The 21,677-nt window shown below is 38.0% G+C and overlaps 1 protein-coding gene across 2 annotated transcripts in view; it reads right to left on the bottom strand.

The window, feature by feature from the left end:
- Nucleotides 1-12,777, bottom strand: part of plxnb2b (plexin b2b) — a 161,823-nt gene extending 149,046 nt beyond the window's left edge. For both annotated transcript variants that reach the window (XM_087797497.1, XM_087797496.1), the window contains exon 1: nucleotides 12,413-12,777. The gene's annotated coding sequence lies outside the window, so the exon portion shown is untranslated. The remainder of the gene's footprint in view (nucleotides 1-12,412) is intronic.
- Between the last annotated feature and the right edge of the window lie 8,900 nt (nucleotides 12,778-21,677).

Genomic DNA, 21,677 nt, shown 5'->3' on the forward strand with positions numbered 1-21,677 from the left:
CCCGGTGTTTTTTTTTGCATTTATTCTTTTTTAATAACTACTTTTTTATTTTGAAATATAAAAATTGTTCGAACATACAAGAGAAGGTGGAGCTTATTTTATTTTTTCAAATGTATTTTCTTTATTTATTAGGTCCTTTTGTAGTGGTTCCTGTAGATGTTTTAAATATAACATATTGTAATAAATTCTTTAAAACAATATATTAATGTAAGAGACACGTCATGCCTTCCTAGTGTTCAACTGGGTGGAGGCCATGGGGCAGACCTAGAACACAGGTTTCTGTGGAGAGGGGAAGTTTGGACCTCTTCACCTCGACTGCTGCCTCCTGAACCTAAAATTAAGATTCGACGGGACTGAAAAAGTCAAAATCGTTTTTCTTAAAACATTTGAATCCAGTGTGAAATGAAAATAATCGTCCAATAGATTTAAGCTGCCATTTGAGACAACTGGATGTTGATGTGAAACTAAAACTCAGCTCCTTTTTTTTGCTGACAGAAAAAGTACAAAAAGCAGCTTTATCACAATGTGACTAAAAATATTTTTATGATGCTAAAAAAGTCCAAGTATTGCTGTTAAAAACCAGCAAAGCTAAACCACGACCAAAGTGGTCTGAGCTCCACGAGGATAATGCAGTCAGTCATCACGGCGGAAACACATTTTCGCACAGATAAAATTTTAGGGCCGGCGATGAGGCGACATAAAAGTGTGTATCTGCCCCCCCGCAGGCGTAACACGCGCCACTGTAAAACGCTCGGTTGCTCCAGAGCGGGGCGACCGGGCTTGCTGGCATTTCGCCGTACGAACAGGTTTTTAAAAGGCCACTCTTGGATCGTCGCGTCCTGAAAGGCCATCCAGTCCCGCTCATTAAACACAATCAAGAGAAGCTGCTTCATTAAAAACCTCGTAAAGATTTCACGTTTCACTGTCGCCCGCACAAATATTTGGTTTCAACCACTTAAGAAACGATGTTACAGGAAGTTCGACGCACTAGAGCGAGTGTCGAGCACTCCGGTTTCCTCCCACAACAACATCCATTGATAACTTAGTGAGTGGTTGTCTGTGCCCCAGAGTGTTCCAAGTCCGCACCCCGAGTAGCTGGGACCGACAATTTAACAAGTGACCATGGTGGCAAAATCTCTATTGTACAGTTACTGCAATGACATTAAGATGAAGAGGGTTTTTCTGTCACTATTTCTGATTTATTTCTAAAAGTTATTCATATTATTTGCTTTCACGACAGGACGACTTACTGATTCTTTTTTTTTTTTTTTTTTAATTATTTAATTTTTTCTCTTCTGTACACTTGAAAATAAATGTAGTAGTGTTTGTTATTTTCTCGTTATAAATGTTTATTGTTGTATATAGAATTATTTGTGTTTCATTCATTATTGTTATTCCTTTTATTTATTATCAAAATCAATACAATACTTTTTTTTATCCATTTATAATATAAATATACATTATAATAATGTCAGTATTTTTGCAGAAGTGCTTTTATATAAAGAACATTTTACCTAAACTTACCATTTTTAAACGCAAAAAAAAGTATATTTACAAACTTTTGTCATTCAAAAAGATATAATGGGGGGAAAAAACACCATTAGCATATTTAGAGGATAAAAGAAACTATATTAATAAATACATTTTTTTTTTTAAAGGATCAGAATTTGAAAAGTTGATGCAGCTTTTCTAAACTTTACTTAGAAACTTAGAACTTAGGGTACTTAGAAATCCATCATCTTTACCAGGATTTGAACCCTCGACCTTCTCACCTTCATCCGGAGAACAGGTGAGAACGATGAACGACACGGTTTGAGATTTGAATATTTCCTGCATCAGGATGAAATATTCAACAGGAAGTGGTGGAAGTAAATAACGGAGGATCCAGACTCTTCATCGTTTCCACAACGACCCTCTCAGGTTGTTGGACTGACCTTCATCCAGCTGCTGCCAGAGCGCCGACCCATAATGCATCAGTCATGCGCCGCTCCTGGCCCCGGCATCCCAGTCGCTGCTTCATAATTAATCGCCCGGCGTGTAAATAATAAAAGTGCCAATGGACGACTGATGTGGACGATCACAGCTTTGATTTGACCTTTTTCACTCAAACACAAAGACAAGGAAGCGACTCAGTTCACACCGTTTAGTTCACAATAATCTACACACAGACGTTCATGGTGCGTTTCACTCGAGTTCAACACTCAAGGAGAGAGTTTTACTAAAGAAAAGAACATTTTCATGAGCCAATAGATTTAAAACTAATTAACAGAGGATGGAACCTTTTACTTAAAGAGTAATTAGTTTGTTTTTATTTTAAAAAACACTTTAAAGTTCTGAAATAAAAATGAATAAATTGATTGAAATAAGTGACTTCATAAAAATAGCATTTTTTTTATTATTATTAATTTAAACTTTAAAAGAAAAATTGATAATATAATATATATAATTGATAATAGTGTCCTTCAAAGGTATATATTTTTTTGGATACAATTTCTGTAAAGGCTAAAGACATTTCTGGAAAAAGTTTAAATCTTTAAAGATCAACTAATGATCAACTCTCCTGGCATGTAGTAAATGTTCTTCTCTCCAAGACACAGTAAGTCCCTCATCATGACCATGTTTTCAACTTATTACTTTATAAAGCTGCTCTGAAATCTGGGCGAACGAGAGGTTACGAGAGTCCATTATTACGTTATAATGGCTTCACTCCTCCAGCCAGCTGTAATCATGCCTGCTTTGTTTATACAACCAGTCCCTTGGAGGTGGAGACTTCCGGGATTGGTGACGCGTGGTGACAAACCTCTATGTTTGACCAATCACAGCAGAGTGGGTGTGGTTATGGTCAACAAGATTTCATCTCCAGAACAACAAAGTGTTTTCAGTGGGCGGAGCTTAAGATCATTTTCTAATGTCAATATTTCAATGAAAAGAGAGTTTTGTACAAACACACACTGATGATACAATAGAGACACACATCACAACAACACACATACACTTCAGCTTTAAGCATAACATAAGTTTGTTGTGTCTTTTTTTTAAAGTTTCCAGACTTTTGTTTTTATGACTAAAACTTTCTTCCTTGAAAGATTGGATCCGAGCTCAGGTCTGGTTCAAGACGGACGAGGAAAAAGATGTTTGCGTTTGTTAATCAAACGTCGACACGTCTTCGTCTCTCCAGAGGAAAGTGAAAGAAACATCACAGCAACGTTTGATTGACGCAAGAAGAAAAAACGTCTTTTCTGCTGCCAGTTTACGAACCTCCAGAGGAGAAGCTCTCTGGTCATCAGACGTCTTTCGATGCTCTCAGGCCAGTGTGACCCGGTGGTGTGAGTGTGGGGTGAGGGGGGGTGACCCGGTTCACCGTGACACGTCTCTCTGGTACCATCGCTGTGCGAGATCTGTCAGAGCAGCTGTCAGAGGACACAAAGGTCCAGTCTGCAGTCGACCAGGAAGTGTAAGAAAAATCTCAAGATAAAGAGAATAATGAAATCTGTCAGTCAAATTGATCAAACTTTTAAAATAATTTAAATCAAAACAAAAAGCTCAAAAGTCATACTAAAGACAAATAAAGTTAAAAATAAAGTTTCATAGCAATTGGTGGGAGGAGAAAACTGCATAATTCAAACAATCTTTTTTTCTAAAGGGAAAGAAAATTGAATAAAATTGTACAAAAGAAAAAACAAAATATATTTTTAAATAAATTAACTGTACAAATTGCTTACCAAATGAACACAAAACAAATGGAACTGATGAAACTAAAGTAAATAAATTCAATAAAAGATAATTAATTTTTCTTTTAAATAAACAGAAATCCACTTAAAAAAAGAAGTGTAAATCTTCATAAAAAGCTCAAATTAAAAATGAAATACTTAACTGTTTTTATGTCAATGAAATGAAGAAAAGTAAATATAAAAATATATATAAAACATATTTACTGAGCCTGAATCATAAATAAAAGTGAAGACCCATCAGACGGATGGTTGATGGTAGGTGGTCATAATGTTCTGGAGGACGCCCCGGGACAGACGGTCTCTGCAAAATTAACACCCTCACATCTCACCGGCCGTCACACATCAGCTCCGTCTCCCACCACAAAAAACAGGAGAAGGTGTGGACGAGCCCGAGGGTGTGTGAAGTGCAAACAACTCCTCGGAGGTGACGGTTGGCGAGGGAGGGTGTGTGTGTGGGGGGGGTGCGAGGGGGGTCACGGACGAGGCCGTGCGGTCCAAGGGCAAAGGGCGACGAGCTGTAAACGACGGAGATAAGATCAGAAATCCAGCCTGGCATGACGTCCCTTCATCAGGGATAATCCTCTGACATGAAAAGACCATCTGAAGGAAATATCTGCTGCCGGGATTCCTGAGCCGTCTGAAGGCAGCGCGCCCCTCATGCCTGCGCCCGCACGCACTCCAGATAAGCGTCAGGTACGGTCCGGGGCCGCACCTGGTTTACAAGGTTTGCTCAGACCTTGTTCAAACAGCCGCCGAGGCGCCTCGGTTCGAAGATTAACGGCGGTCTTTGAACACGGCGCTTACCGCAAATCGTTATTTACCGCTTCTCCAATCATCTCGAGGGTTTTACCAAGTCGGCCGGACTTAATTTAAGAGTCGACTTACACGGAAGTATTAGGGCCACGAAAAGATTCAACTCTGTTGGACTCTTGTCGAGGTGGTGCCGACGATTAGTGTCACTCTGGAGAGACGACCGGGGCTTTTCCACTCCACGGTTCCAGCCCTACTTGATCAACTCTACTCTGTTGTGTCGTGTTTCCACCGGCCCCGCTAGGCCCTCGTGGTGGGCGGGGCCATCATAACAGCCCCATGAAACTTGAAGGCAATGGTGTACTTGCAAGAAACAAGGGTCTTGACCTTTGCCCACAGACCACCGAATGACTTAAGAGACCTGTATACTGTACTACTACACGCCATGGCGGGTTTGTTTCTCGTGTTGCGAGTCCCGCTGATGACTCGGCTTTAGTAACAACTCTCTGACCCATCAGAAGCCGGTCTTCAGTCAAGGTAACCTTTTTAGCTCCAAGATAGGTACTAAAAAAAACAACTTGAGCTTGAGTAAGTGAGGGTTGTGAGGGGACGTACGTCTACGGGGAATCTACCTCGGTATTCTCCCAGAACTGGAGGTGTCTGGGAAGAGAAAAGTTGGGTCTTCTTTGACCCAATCTGACCAATCTAGCAGTAGGGGCAGGGGTGTCGAACTGGTCCAGAAAAGGGCCAGGGTGGTGGAGGTTTTTGTTCCAACCAGTCAAGCACACATGAGTTAACCAATCAGGTGTCGGCTTAAACAAGCAACACCTGACTGACAATTAATTGATTAGTCTTCAGACACCCGATTGGTTCAACTATACGTGCTTGATTGGTTGGATCCAAAACCTGCACCGTCTCGGGCCTTTTCTGGACCAGTTTGACGCCCGTGATCTATGGTTAGGAAATGACGAGACAAAACAGATCGTCATGGTATCATCCTGGATCTTAAAACAAGCCGACACCTTAGGTCTGCGTTCTAGTCAAAAATAGGACTCAATAGTTGTTAAAAAGCTCCAGTGGGCCACATTAAATGACTGGGCGGACAAGATTTGTCCCCGAGACAGAGATGAGACCTAAGCTTTTAGGCACTTTGGGGAAATTTAAGGTGCACCTGGTTCGACTGAGAGAGTGTGTCCCCCCCACCGTCAGAGCTGGTTGATCCAGGCCTCTTTACTTCAGCCATGACACGATCGATGGCCACTCCACCGGAGCCTCCAATTTGTTCCCAAGTTAATTGCTCTCCAAAAGAAATGGTGGCAGCGCTCCACAAGGTCGACAGCGGCGGTCTCGTAATTGAAGACTTGGCCGCCGAGGCCCGTGGAGGGGCGGTGAGGGATTGCTCATCTTTTTACGAGGATTAAGGATTTAGTTTTTGAAATGACAGAAGTAGGTAATCCAGAGTTTGACCTCGGACAAGCGGACATGTGACATAAGCGCCTCCGGGGAACGGACGACAACGTTCTAACGGATGTAATCACAGCTAGCCGAGCGGCGGGTGCGTTAGCATGTGTTTGCGGGGAACAGGATCGGGGCTGGACCATGTTCAAGAAGCACATGGTCCAAGCTGCCAGATTACATGAAGACACCACGTGAACTTTGGTTCACCCAGAACCGAGCGCACAATAGCTCACTAGCATTTGTTCCTCGATCAGACCGGCTCCAAAAATAGATACAAGTTGATCTGGAGGCAAACGTTGGTTGAAGCTATGAATACGACGATGACGTTGTTTAGGGTTTTTTATGCCACAAAAACATGTGACGATATAAAAGTCTGAAGAAGAAAACACGTTTCTTTTTAAAGGCATTTTATGGTTTTTCACCTTCAGACTTGATTCAAATCCATCTGCGACTTTAGTTTAATCACCTCAGATGTCATCCAGACATCACAGCGTCGGTTCTCGAGCGAATGTGAACCTGATGGGGATCAGCTCCTCTGGTTTTCGCGTGAGATGCATTAAAATACAGGCATATTAATCTTTAAATAAGTTCAACCAAACATGTGGATAACATGAAGGTTCTACATGTTATTGTTTTCAATGTATTATGACCAACAAAAAAAAGTTTTATTGAGAGTTGAGCCACCAACTATAAAATAGGTCGTGCAACGAGGAACTACACAGTCCGTCAGTACAATTACACGTAATTATTCAAGTGATCTGATTGACGTTGGTAAAAGTTTTCCGTTCATTTGCTGGTTCTGAGCATTCAAGTCAACGACCAACACTTCAAAAGCTTCCTGGATCCAGATGGTTATTAAGAATGCTCAACCTCCTTGGTGGAGGTAATTATAGATAAGATAACACTTCTTTCCATCACATATAGAAAATACAAATAAGTTATACACGACTATCTTTCTCATTAGCTATAATGACAAAAGAAATATCAAATTTAAATTAATTAACAGAAACCTTTTTCAACATGAAATTTAACTTAACTCGACCAAACCCAATTTGTAAAGCAGCGCTACGGAAGAGGAACTTTTGTTTCTGGCTCCGCCCACTAAGTGTAATGCCATTACATAACAGTGTAAATGTCTTGAAAACGTAAACATCTCCAGGATGTGCATTTGAATGAAAAAAAAACATTTGGCTCATTTGTCTTTCCTTGGAAGCACTTTACGTAACTCAGCCACAATGGAAAAATAATTTAACCACCATCACACCGAGTCATTACCGTGAAGCATTTTTGTGGTCACATGGTGATCGGTCGGGTTTGACCGAGCAAACTTGTGTAGTGATTGGCTGTTGAAATAATAATGAGAATTCTACTAATTGCTGTAAAACTATGCAAGTAAGTAAGTAAGTGATAGTTATTTGTAAAGATCTTTCTAGACCACTTGAACAATCAAAAACAATACACAGTTAAAATATATACTTTAAAAGATCAAGACACATGAGTCAAACACAGGAGTCCCAAGATAATGAAGAAAAAGCTCAAATATAAATGTCTTAAGATGTTTCTTGAAGGAGTCAGTAGATCATCAAACACAGAGAAGGATTGTTCCAAAGCTGAGGAGCAACAGTCTGGAAGGATTTCTCCCCTCTGGTCCTGAAGCGTGTTCAGGAACCATCAGTAGATTCTGATCCACAGACCTCAGAGCCCGAGCTGGGGTGTAAATCTGGATCAGATCACTGATGGAAGGTCTGACCATGAATAGATCTGAAAGTAAGAACCAGAATTTTAAAATTCATCCTGAAAGAAACTGGCAGCCAGTGAAGAGTTTTAAGGATCGGGGAAATGTGAGTTCTTCTACTAGAGCAGCTCATAATTCTTGCAGAGTTTTGTATGAACTGCAGGCGAGACAGATCCTTGTTTAGACACAAAAATAAACTGTTACAATAGTCTAAACGAGAAGACACAAATGTAAACGCCAATAATGTCAATATTACGTAGCGCTGCTTTAATAAGCATAATTTTAAACTGTTTGCAGAGTAAACATTTTCCATAATAATTCTTTACTTCAAATTCTGCTCCTGGAATCTTGTGAATCCACTTTTATCTCGCAGGTAACGAAACAACATCCTCGCAACTTGAATAAAAGCAGCAGAAGTCGTCGGACTCTCTATCGCCAGCAACATCTTCCATCACTGAAGAAAAGTCAAAAGTGTGCCGGCACGTCACGGGGCGCAGGAGGAGGACATTTATCAGCGCTCTCCTCCGGGCTGATAAGGTGTCTCTATTTATTCAGAGTGGAGGAGATAAACCCTGAATGAAGCATTGTGGGGCGGGTGGGGGGGCGGAGGAGGGGGGTACACGGAGGCGGCGGGCTTCTAAATCGCTTGTGTGTCTGCGAGCGAGCAGATGGCATCTACTGGAGAAGCATCCCTGCTCTCAGCCAGAAGACTGAAGGCTGACCCCCTGCCCTTTACCACCCCCCAACCTCCCGTGCCATCACCCCCCCCCCCCCCATCTCGCCCTCCACCGGCATTAATCCAGACGCTCCGTAAACGTTATTTAAAAACCTCCAGCGGGCACGCGTCCTACATGAGCGGCAGGCGTGTGAATAAGACGATTTAGAAAGACAAGGCGGTCGGTCTGTCGGGGGCTGTGGCGAGGACGGAGAGATAAAGGAGGACAGGAGAGCGAGTGAATGCTTCCTCTGTCTGGACAACAGCAGCCCACAGCAACACAACACCAGAGCAAAGAACACAACACCAGAGCGAAGACGACAACAACAACAGAGCTCTCATGAGCATCTACGCCGATGACAACACGATCTCTGCTGCTAATGTCGGAGAAATAAAGAAAGTGGATCTGAAACAAACACAAGATATGTTTGGAACACGTGTAATTCTACAATAATGTGTCAACAAGAACATCCAAACACTTCCTTGATGCTTGGACCCGTGTCCCAAAATTGAAACATGAAATGTCAAAGTAATATGACATGTTATTATTATTAAATATTTAATACCTTTTATTAAAATGTTGTTAAAGAATTTAAATGTTGTTTTGTTTGTTGGTATAATAATAATAGTGTCGCCAGACAAAACCACGAGAGCTCCGAGCTACTTGATCGAACTTTTTAAGCCAATCATGCAACGATGTAGAAGATCACATGATTGATCTTTGAAGCATTTATATATTACATTAAAATGGCTAAAAATATTATATTTTGATTATTTCATTCCTTTGAATCGAGAAGAAATGTTCAAACTTTGTGTACAAATTATATATATATATTTTTTTTTTAATAAACTCATTCTATAAATCTAGAAATTACTGAATCAATTACAAAAATATTCAAATGCTTGAAAAAAGTTCATATCAAATGTTGAATTCAACCATTACTTTACTTAATTTTGTAAAAGATTATTGGAATAATTTACAAAAACTTCACATTTTAACACAAACAAGCTTCTGTGTTGAAGGTCACGACTCAAATGACGATTTCACTACGACAGAGACAAATAAACTAAAATTCTAAACATTCCGTTGTTCAAACTTCATTCTCAAAACGTTCTTATTTGTATTTATGTTTTTAATGTAGCCATTAGCAAAAAGATGCCACCTAGTGTTAAACATTTCAAAATATAAAAGGAACAAGCAGGTGTATAACAAGCTAACTTGTTAACTGGGTTCCCTTTCAAAATAAAAGCCTTAAAGTACTGTATCAATTTGTATGATGCACCTTTAATTATATAGAAACTTACATTTTTAAATAAACAAGATAACATGTTTTTTTTTCTTCTACAACAATGTTTGTCGAAGATCGTTCCAAGATATTTAATAAAGATTGAAACGATCATGTGATGTGAGGTTGGTGCTCACGTTGTTAATAACAGACCACAAGAAACACTGGACATCAGAGGGTGAGACGTGACCATCAGTCGGATTATCTCATTAGTCAATCCAAACAAACCGTCCTTCGAAGATTTTCACTCCCGATCCATTAAGCAAAAAAAATGTCTTAATCTCATTTTAATTTAATCTTAAAATAAACCACAGCCGTGGATTGTATAAGAGGATTATCCCGGTCTCAGTTTTCCACTTTCTTTTCTTCACGGAGAACATTTGTGTGTTCAAGGGAAGTTGAGACGAGTCAAGACTCGGACTTGTGAGTCAGATGTTGCTGATGCAGCAGTTTTTTTTAATATCAACGTAGTGACAGAGAACGAGTCACAAGTTCAAATTGAATATTGAAATTGTTCAGATCGTCTGTTTAAAATAAGATGTTTTGTTCATATTTAGAATTAAGATCAAATACATTCATATGTTGTATGCATTTATTGGTTTACAGTATGAAGTTCTTCTAACTCAATATCTTGAAATACTATCAATATAGATTTTTACTTTTCCATTTCAAAAGTATTTAAATAAATGTAATTATTGCTTCATTAAATCAAGTTTTATTTAAATATGCATTAAGGAAAGTAAGTATATTCAATTAAAATAATTATATAAAATTTTGTTACATGAGAGAATTATTCTGATCGTATATCATAAGGAACCATTAAAAATATATTTATACATACACATGTAGCGTTTTACTTTTTTAATCTAAAAGTATTTAAATACATTTAATTATTGCTTCATTAAATCAAGTTTGATGTGAATATTTATTAAGGAAAGTTAGTTAACTCAATTAAAATAAATAATTATACAAAATAGTGTTTAATTATTTATACACTTTTGTGATTGTTCATCATAAGGAACCATTAAAAGAAAAATGTATCGGTTCCATTTTTACTTTTTCAATATAAAAGTATTTAAATTAATGTAATTATTGTTTCATTAAATCAAGTTTAATTTAAATATTAATTTAGGAAAATTAGTTAAATCAATTAAAATAATTATATAAAATATTGTTGCGTGAGAGTATTTTCTGATTGTAAATTATAAGGGAAAAAAAAAGAGTTTTATTTTCCAGTCGTAGTTGGTCGCGACACATCCGAGTCACTGGGGAACTCTTAAAGTGAGCAGGGAGGGGCAGCATGTGGTTGCTGGTGCGACGCCCGCTCACACTGTAAAACAGTTTGTTGACTGTTGCACTGGACCAGTGCCACGGTTCTCTTGAGCAAATCCCCATGTGCATAAGAAGCCACAAAATGGCACTCTGGAGTGAAACTGTTCAATGAGGCAGAAAAATAAAAATAACTTTCATCCGATACGTGGAGTCGTGATCGGCTTGTTTTCCTGTTCGCCTTGTTAGCCTTTGCCAGTCGTTTCTCCAGAACTTGAGGATTTTTTTGGATGTTTTTAAAAACTCATCGTGACAAGTAGACGGTTACCTAGTTAAGTCACCTGACAAGGTCGGGTGTAGAATGCTAGCATCGTTTCTGAGATCAACTTTATAAAACCAACATCGATCACATTTTACTCAAACGAGTCACAACTACAACTTTGAAATCGTATGTATAAAAACCTATTCTAATAAAAGTACACAAAGCAAATTTTTAACATTTTTATTATATCACCCGAAAATTCAACATGAAGCTGGCGATATTTGAGTCGAGTTTGAATTCAAAGTAATGTTTGCCTCAACATTTCTTCTTCTGAACCCATAAGATTTGGCCATAACTTTATGACCAGTAGCATGACATTGCACAAACTGAAGTAGCGTGTTGCTAATCTGCATCGTCAAATGGAGTTGGTGTCACCGTCAATAAATCGCTGAATATTAAAAACTAAAGTATTCCTAAATAAGATTTTTAAAAATCCAACCGTCTATCAAAGACTCCAAGGCACCGACTCAGTCAGGTACTGACCACTGCCGGTGCAAGATTTGACTCTTAAGGGAGAAAATAAAGGATCAATCTAAACCCTTTATTAGACCTTGTTAAGAAAACGAAATTAAAAGTATTATTTTAAAGCGTGACCTGGACATAAAAATGTATGACCTCTAAAAATCTAAAGAAACCAAACATAACCGTCAACATTATTTTTGTAGCTTCTGTTAATAAAACTTTTTTCCTCCGTGAATACAGAGACTGAAACTAATAATATAAGAATAAATCATTTGATTTATTGGTGTGAGACTTGAACCTGAGAAACCCTGACAACATGTTGACAGATAAAACAAACAGCGATGACAGACATAATTGAATGTCCATTTTATTTAATTATTAGTTTGAACTCATGAAGATAAACTTAATCTCCTCCGTTGAAATATCTTACTTCAGCAACAAAGTTCACATTAATGCGATAAAAACAATCGTTCGAAGCGACTTCCAAAGTGAAACCATCGCTGCAGAATCGAACCAGCAACCTTGGAACCAAGTGCTGGAGAAGTGACTGTGCAGAAACAAGAGATTGTTTTTTAAAAGAAGTCACAGGAGCTTGAGTTGCGGACAAGTTGGTTCCTGAACGCAAGACTCGTCCAACATTCCTCTCGTCCCGAAGAAACGCGGAAAGGTTTCGGATCAACTCACCTTGGACCGGAACGCGTGGTTTCCTCAGGGCGAGCAGCAAAAGTTCGGCGTCACGGGTTCGAAGAAAGCTCCAGAAAAAAAAGGCACAATTCCCGGTAAAATAAAAATAAAAAAGAGCCGAACGTCAAATCCCGAGGAAGGCGACGCAGTTTCTCCTCCGACAAAAAGAGGAACGAGTGGGTTTTATCCACGCCCAGGTATCCAGTCACATGGTCACTTCCAGGTGTGCGTCCATGAGCTCGTCGCGACACACCTGTGGGCGCCGCTCACGCCTTCCTCGCCGGGGAGAAAAAAGCCCGGGAAGTGGACCGGGAGGCGGAGGAAGGAGCGAGGCTTGCACGGAGAGAATCCGCCTCCTTGTTTCTCCTCGCGCTGTCACAGCAGCTGTGGAGCAGATGAGGAGGAGCGGGACTAGTTTCAGCGCCGGCGCGCAGGAATACCTCCGCGGGCGGTGGGAGCGGCGGCGGCTCTGGAGGGGCGTGTCCTCGAGTGGAAGGGAGAGAGAACGTGGAATGTGCCTCAGGATATGTTCAACTTGAGATTTGAAAGATCAACAAATGATTAACTCTCCTGACATATTTGAAATGTTCTTCCTCTCCAAGATGCAGTAAGTCCCTCATCATGACCATGTTTTCAACTTATTACTTTATAAAATTGCTCTGAAATCTGGGCGAACGAGAGGTTACGAGAGTCCATTATGACGTAATAATGAATACACTCCTCAAGCAAGCTGTAAGTAAGTAAGTCATTTTTATTTATATAGCGCTTTTCCAGACCAGGGTCACAAATCAACCCCCACTTTGTTTATGCAACAAGTCCATTGGAGGTGGAGACTTCCGGGATTGATGACGTACAGTGACTAACCTCCATTTTTGATCACAGCAAAGTGGGTGTGGTTATGGTCAACAAGATTTAATCTCCAGAAAGTGTTTTGAGTGGGCGGAGCTTAAGATAATTTTAATTTAATAATTAATAATTTAAATTTCTAATGTCAATATTTCAATGAAATGAGAGTTTTGTAAAAACACACACTGATGATACAATAGAGTCACACATCACAACAACACACACATGCACACTTTAATTCAACTTTAATGGTTAAATTCAACATTTTAAATGTTGAAACCTTTCTCTTTTTAATTTAAATTTATTTTTTCAATAATTTAATCGAAGTCAGTCATTTTTATATTGAAAGGTTGAATTAGTTCTTTAGTTGAATAAAAAAATATATATATTTTAATCCTGATAATTAAAAATAAATGTTATGAGTTCAAGGTTTGTTTTTATTTAAATACTTTAAATATAAAAATATTTATTGGCTGAAAGTTCAATCCAGTAGCTCGGTAATCTTTTGTCTGGTGACACCTTTATACCAACGTTTTTATATTGAATTAAAAAGGCTTAAATTGAATTATTATTATTATTATTAGTAGTAGTATTATTAGTATTATTAGTATTATTATTATTATTAGTGTCCAACATCTCAACAACACACATGCACACTTTCGTTCACTGTTTTTATGACTAAATCACGAGTGTATCGTTGAATCTATGATGTGTCATAACTCGAGGTAAAGACGGCTGCACATGTGACCATCACAAGCACAAACAAACACAAACACACAACAATGAATAAGCAAGTGTGGGGGCTCATCCTTGAACACGACAATAAAACAACAATGGCTCTTTAATACAACACACTCCAAACAAAAGACTTGTTTTGTCTCTAACCTCGACAAATATATGACCGACATCTTCAATGTTTCAATAAAATGAACCACTTAACTCACAACACAACACAACATACACATGAACGCATCATTGAGCCGCAATGAGCCACTAATAAAACAACAAACCATTAACACAACAATGCATGAGCAACAATACATTTCACAACACAACGTAACACAAAAAGTTTGACAACAATCTCAGCTACAAACTTACAAGCAGAATATAAACAAAACAACAAATAAATGTAAACACAACAATGTTGTAACGATGCTGTTGGGTCATGTGATGTAATATATAAACTCTAAACACAACATCGTGTTAGATAAACACAAACATAAATCTCTAAAATCAACAAATATTATTCAAACACAACAGGTCATTTCTAAAAGCAACACTTTATAATATAAACACAAAAGTGTCTCTCTGAATACAACCACACATCTGGAAACACAACATAGAATCTCTGAATAAAACATTGGATCTCTAAACACAACAGTACATCTCTAAACACAACAGTACATCTCTAAACACAACAGTACATCTCTAAACACAACAGTACATCTCTAAACAGAACAGTACATCTCTAAACACAACAACGAATCTCTAAACACAACAGTATATCTCTGAACAAAACAACACATCTCTAAACACAACAGTATATCTCTGAACAAAACAACACATCTCTAAACACAACAGTACATCTCTGAACACAACAACACATCTCTAAACACAATAGTACATCTCTAACACAATTCCACAACACCACAATTCATCTCAGAATAAAAAAAAACACATCTCTAAACACAACACTGGATTTCTAAACACAAAAGATCTTGAAACAACAAATGTAAAACACAACCATAAACACCTCAACACAAGAGTTTATCTCCGAACACAACAATTAATCTCCAAACACAACCGTGACATTTAGCTCCAAACAAAGCACTGATCATTTAAACACAAGAACCAACAAAAAACCTCTTGAGACGACGTCTCGCTGAGACTGTAGATCAAACAGAAGGAACTCATGTGACGACGACACCAGAAGTTATTGCTCAGATGTGAAGCTTCAGCTCATTTGCAGCTTCTCACTGCGACGCAAGTGTCTACATGTGACTGGAAGGTGTTTCTCGCTGTCATATCTTATTGTAAGTAAGTAAGTTATTGTTATTTCTAAAGCGCCTTTCTAGACCAGGGTCACAAAACGCTTTAACAATCAAAAAGAATACACAATTAAAATATATACTTTAAAAGATCAATACACATAAGACCAACACAGGAGTCCCAGAAAATCAGGAAAAGGCACAAATAAGAATGTCTTAAGATGTTTCTTGAAGGAGTCAGTAGATCATCAAACACAGAGGAAGATTGTTCCAGAGCTTAGGAGCAACAGTCTGGAAGGATTTCTCTCCTCTGGTCCGGAAGCGTGTTCAGGAACCATCAGCAGATTCTGATCCACAGACCTCAGAGCCCGAGCTGGGGTGTAAATCTGGATCGGATCAGTGATGGAAGGTCTGACCATGAATAGATCTGAAAGTAAGAACCAGAATTTTAAAATGGATCCTGAAAGAAACTGGCAGCCAGTGAAGAGTTTTAAGGATCAGGTAAATGTAAGTTCTTCTACTAGAGCGACTCAGAATTCTCGCTTCAGAGTTTTTTACGAACTGCAGGCGAGACAGATCCTTCTTGTTTAGATGCCAAAATAAACTGTTACAATAATCTAAACGAGAAGACACAAAGGCATGGATTATAAGAACCAGATCATGTTATGACATCTTTGTCTCACATCTTAACGAAGACTCTCAAGTCCCAAAAACAAGCGACGGTCACAATCTCCTCGTCTTTAATGCTGGACTTCACCAGTTAATGGAATTCTCTCACAAGTGCCTCACAAGTCTGGATAATTTGGTTTCAAAATGCTGCTCAACGCGCCACTGTCCACAAACAATCCTTCAGCGCGTAATCCTCATCACTCTGGAGACGTCTGCCAATGAAAAGACGTAATTGCAAACCATTTCCCAGGTGGAGCCGCTGACAGTGGCTCTGTGGATTATCTTGGACTTTGTTTGTTGGGAACAAGTTTTCAGATGTGCTTCATTGATTCCTGCTGTGTGTGGAGCAGGTCAGCGAGACCTGAGGATCTCAAGAGTCCATCGAGCAAAACAAAAACATGATCTTTTAATTCAAGTGATTGACATGAGTCAAGACAAAATATATGAATCCTTGTTAGTGCTAATGTACAGAAGTATATCAGTGTGTTCAAGATACTGGTTGAATTTAACATTTTGAATGTTGAAACGTTTTTTATATTGAAATGAAAAATGATATCTAAACACAACAGTACATCTTTAAACGCAACAGTACATCTCTAAACACAACATTACATCTCTAAACACAACATTACATCTCTAAACACAACAGTACATCTCTAAACACAACATTACATCTCTAAACACAACAGTACATCTCTAAACACAACATTACATCTCTAAACACAACAGTACATCTCTAAACACAACACAAAATATCTAAACACAACAGTACATCTTTAAACACAACACAAAATATCTAAACACAACAGTACATCACTAAACATAACACTGCATATCTAAACACAACAGTACATATCTAAACACAACAGTACATATCTAAACACAACAAAAAATATCTAAACACAACAGAACATCTTTGAAAACAACAACACATATCTAAACACAATAGTATATCTCTAAACACAACAAAAAATATCTAAACACAACAGTACATCTTTAAACACAACACAAAATATCTAAACACAACAGTACATCACTAAACATAACACTGCATATCTAAACACAACAGTACATATCTAAACACAACAAAAAATATCTAAATACAACAGTACATCTTTAAACACAACACAAAATATCTAAACACAACATTACATCTCTAAACACAACAGTACATCTCTAAACACAACATTACATCTCTAAACACAACAGTACATCTCTAAACACAACATAACATCTTTGAAAACAACAACACATATCTAAACACAATAGTATATCTCTAAACACAACAAAAAATATCTAAACACAATAGTACATCTCTAAACACTACAAAAAATATCTAAACACAATAGTACATCTCTAAACACAACAACAAATATCTAAATACAACAGTACATCTCTAAACACAACAAAAAATATCTAAACACAACGGTACATCTCTAAACACAACAAAAAATATCCAAACACAATAGTACATCTCTAAACACAACAACAAAATATCTAAACACAGTAGTACATCTCTAAACACAACCACAAATATCTAAACACAACAAAAAATATCTAAACAATACAGTATATCTCTAAACATAACAAACAATATCTAAACACAACAGTACATCTCTAAACACAACAAAAAATATTCCAAACACAACAGTACATCTCTAAACACAACAAAAAATATCTAAACGCAATAGTATATCTCTAAACACAGCAACAAATCTCTAAACACAACATCTCTAAACACAACAGTACATCTCTAAACACAAAAACAAATCTGTAAACACAAAAGTACATCTCTAAACGCAAAAAAAAATCTCTAAACACAAAAGTTAATCTCTAACAGTGATATAATGAAACAGTACAATCTCATTAGTTAAAATGTCAGCCAATCATGGTGGCGCTATTAAATACTTTTATATTTAAAGTCTTTAAATAAAATAAAATATTGAATCTAGAACATTTATTTTTAATTATTAGAATTCAAATATATATTTTTTATTAAACTAAAAAACAAATGTAACCCTTATTATAGAAATGACTGAATTAATTGCTGGAAAAAAGTAAAGTTTTAATTTTTAAAAGGTTGAATATAAGTCTAACTACAGTGTGTATGTGTGTGTGGGTTGTTGTGATGTTGGACTCTATTGTATCAACAGTGTGTTTGTGTGTGTGTGTGTATGTGTGTGTTGTTGGGATGTGTGACTATATTGTATCATCAGTGTGTGTGTGTTTGTACAAAACTCAGCTGGCTGGAGGAGGAGTGAAGCCATTATTACGTCATAATGAACTCTCGTAACCTCTCGTTTGTCCAGATTTCAGAGCAACTTTATAAAGTAATAAGTTGAAAACATGGTCATGATGAGGGACTTCCATCTTGGATATAAGAACATTTACTACATGTCAGAAAAGCTGGAGTTTATCTTTAACTACTCTGATGCCACTGCTGTACTAATGGCTTCATTACCGACAATAGTTTATACCTCTACAAATGTGTAAAACAGTTCAGGAACAAACTGACTGAACTGAAATGCATGACTCATACACAGAACGACGATATGCAAAGTTGAAACCGAGGTCAGCAGCAGGTACGCAGAGCAAGGAGGGGTCAAGGCCAAAGTCCAGGTCATAATCAGACGCGTGGACAGAATCAGAGAGCCGGTCCAACACCCGGCAAAGTTTTTTCTGAGTGCCATCGGAGTCAAGGATCGGAGAATGTCGCTGAACTAGGCAGGTTTCCATCTGGCAGGAGGAGGTCGGGTGTTTAAGGACAAAGAGATTGACAGAGTGACAAGTGTGGACAGAAAAAGTTAAAGAGAACCTGCCAGGGCAGAGATCTTTTCTCTGGAATTAACAAAAACAGAATTTCTAATCTCTTGTTAGCTCAGAGTTGGAGTCCAGCTCATGGAAACCCTGGAAAGCTCAAGGAACATAAACAGGAAACCACTCTCACGTACGTTTAGCAACAATTTCATTAATTATGCTTGGGACTGTGGGAGGAAACCAGAGTGCAGAGAGTAAACAAACTCCACCCAGACAGTACTCAGGGTTTAAGAGAATCAAACCATCTTAATATGATGCTGCAAAAAGTGTAGACTACAACATAATTACGAATCACAAAGTTTAATAAATAATATCGTCAATTGGCAACAAATTTATACTGAATCTCTCAAAGCAACAAGTATTGTTTTTTTTCTAGATCGACCTTGATGAATGTTAGTTGATGGTTTGTGTATTGACAAGAATATGGTGATAGGTATCACGATACAAGGTCAATGATACAATATATAGTGATACTGTAGTAACAAGGATGTGTAGTATTGTCAGGTACTTGACTCTGGTGTTACAGAATTTACAGACCACATGACTCTTGACGAAGTTGTAACTGCTTTCATTTGTTTTCAAACCAAAATATGTACAAAAATCCGCTTTAAAAGCTGCTTGAGTCACTGTATCCTCTCGTCCCTTGTCATCGCCGAGATCTCGCAGGATTTAATTCTTACTTTTGCTTTTGAAGACATTATGACTGCTGCCATCCAGAGGCCGGAAGTTAAATTGCAACACAAAAATCCACAATGGCGTGAATAGAATAATTAGATGGAAATCTAAGAAAATAATGATTTATTTTAGCAAACATAAGCAATATTGCGATATATGGGTGAATGAAAAGTTTCATACATTCCTACTAGATTGTAATAGTAGTGCAAAATAAAAAAAAATTCTGATAAAATCAATACATTTTCAATTTTCAAATCTGCAATTATACATCATGAATTCAATTGTTTGTGAATAACTTCTTTGAACTGGAATTTTTGTTGGAAGTTATCGACGCTAGCTTCCTCCTCAAGTCATGTTTAGTCCCTTATTACCACCTGGATCTCCATATTTCCGTTAATGCGAGCGTTCTTCTGTCTCATTTCCCAGGACGAATTCCTTCTGAATCTTCTCTATCAGCAGCGGAACAGCCGGCTGACTCGGTACAAACATATAAATCAAACAATCAATGTCGTCTTCAAAGCCGACAACCTTCTTCCCGGTGCTTAGACGCTCCGGCTAATGAACATTTACATTAATTGCAGCCTCGTCTGATGATTACCTGACTTTATTCTCCGGCGTCAGAGGTGTCAGGATGATGTATATAAAGCGCAGTGTTTACGCCGACTATACCTTTGAAACACGGCCTTCATTTTAATACGTATCATTCATCTGCAAAAGCCACTAAGTGAAAATCCGCCGCCGCCACATCTGCTCTGTATCTGACGGGCGCGACGTGCTGTTCACTGCGCAGTCAGATAAACAAGAAATTAAAACCTAAATGAGCTGCTGCTGTTTGATGATGATGATCACAAATAAGCGTCGAGAAATGATCCACGTTTGAAGCGGCGGCGGCGGCGGGTTCATTAATATAATACCGTTTCAATTCATTCGTCATTAACAGCAATTATTGCTCTGTTTGTTGAACTCGGGTTGAAGGAGAAGTTGTTTTCACGTTTGTCAGGAAACTATAACCATTTAGCAAAGTGACTTAATGCTTGTATGAGTGATCATTTTAAAGTGTTTCTCATGAAATATAGCTGCAATTTTGCGTTAGAAAAGCACTTCAAGCTCACATATTACTCCACAAACGTCTCTGTTACGACTCTAAATAAAGTACTTTCCATTTATATTTACAGACTGAGGCGGTGACTCATGATTTAAAATGCAAAAGTTAGTCAGTTAATAACTTTTCTTGACGGTTATAAAGTACATCAATGTATAGAAGCATTTGCCCGTTTCCTGCTAGCTTAGCAAAAGCGCTGATGCAGCAAAAGAGACTTGTTTCTTTTTGAAATCCGAGTAACTTGACTGAATAAGTTATTTGTAAATTAAGCACTTTATCAGAGTTATACACACTTTTAGCAAGAGTAATGAGTGTGTGCTAAAAAGCTACAATGCTAGCACAGCCGCAAAAGAAACACATTTTCAATCTGGATACAGTTTATGGGTCCGATTTTTTCATTAATAATACATTTAATGTAAAAAAAAAAAAAGGAAAATATATGGCCACAATATGCTAAATGGATCAACACGTCTTGTTGTTGTCTTGGCTTATTTAGCCGTCGTTCCAGGTACGACTTTTCTGAATAAAAAACATATTTATTAAAATAATGCTACTGTTTATTAGCGACAACATTATTGAGAAGCCTCACTCACCCACCTATAATGTGTTTTAGAAAAAAGGCAATCATGCTTATCGTTGTGTTAGCAATTGTTAAATAAAGGAAAAACTAAAATAGCCAAAGAATCATATAAATCTGTGTTTTTTGTCAAATATTGGACTGGATCATGGTTTAAGGATTACCTTGAGTGATTCTTCAGGAACGGTAAAACCAAATCAAGCGATTGTAGCTATTGGTGCTAATAATGCTAATTAGCTGAAATTAGCATTTTAAGCTATTTTTCCAATTTCTCTCATTAAATGACAGTAGATCCTAAAACAGTCTAACTTGTTCAGATAGTACACAATGTCCTCTCGTGAATGAAGTACTTGCCTCACAGAGATATTGTCGTGATAGTTAGCGAGTGGTTGATCTTAGCGACTCAGACCATGTAGCGTCGAAGCCCCTTTTCGGACTGATTTATCGACATGCAAATGAGGTACGTTGCCCGGCGAACCGTCGACCTCGTGGGCGTGAGCCTGGTCCCAAACTGCTGACGAGGATCTGGCCGGGGTCCGGGGAGATGGCCTTCACCGGTCCCCGGCTCTGACGGATGAGATGAAGGCAGGA

The sequence above is a fragment of the Callionymus lyra genome, chromosome 8, assembly GCF_982586985.1.
Source record: "Callionymus lyra chromosome 8, fCalLyr1.hap1.1, whole genome shotgun sequence".
Classification (NCBI taxonomy): Eukaryota; Metazoa; Chordata; class Actinopteri; order Syngnathiformes; family Callionymidae; genus Callionymus; species Callionymus lyra.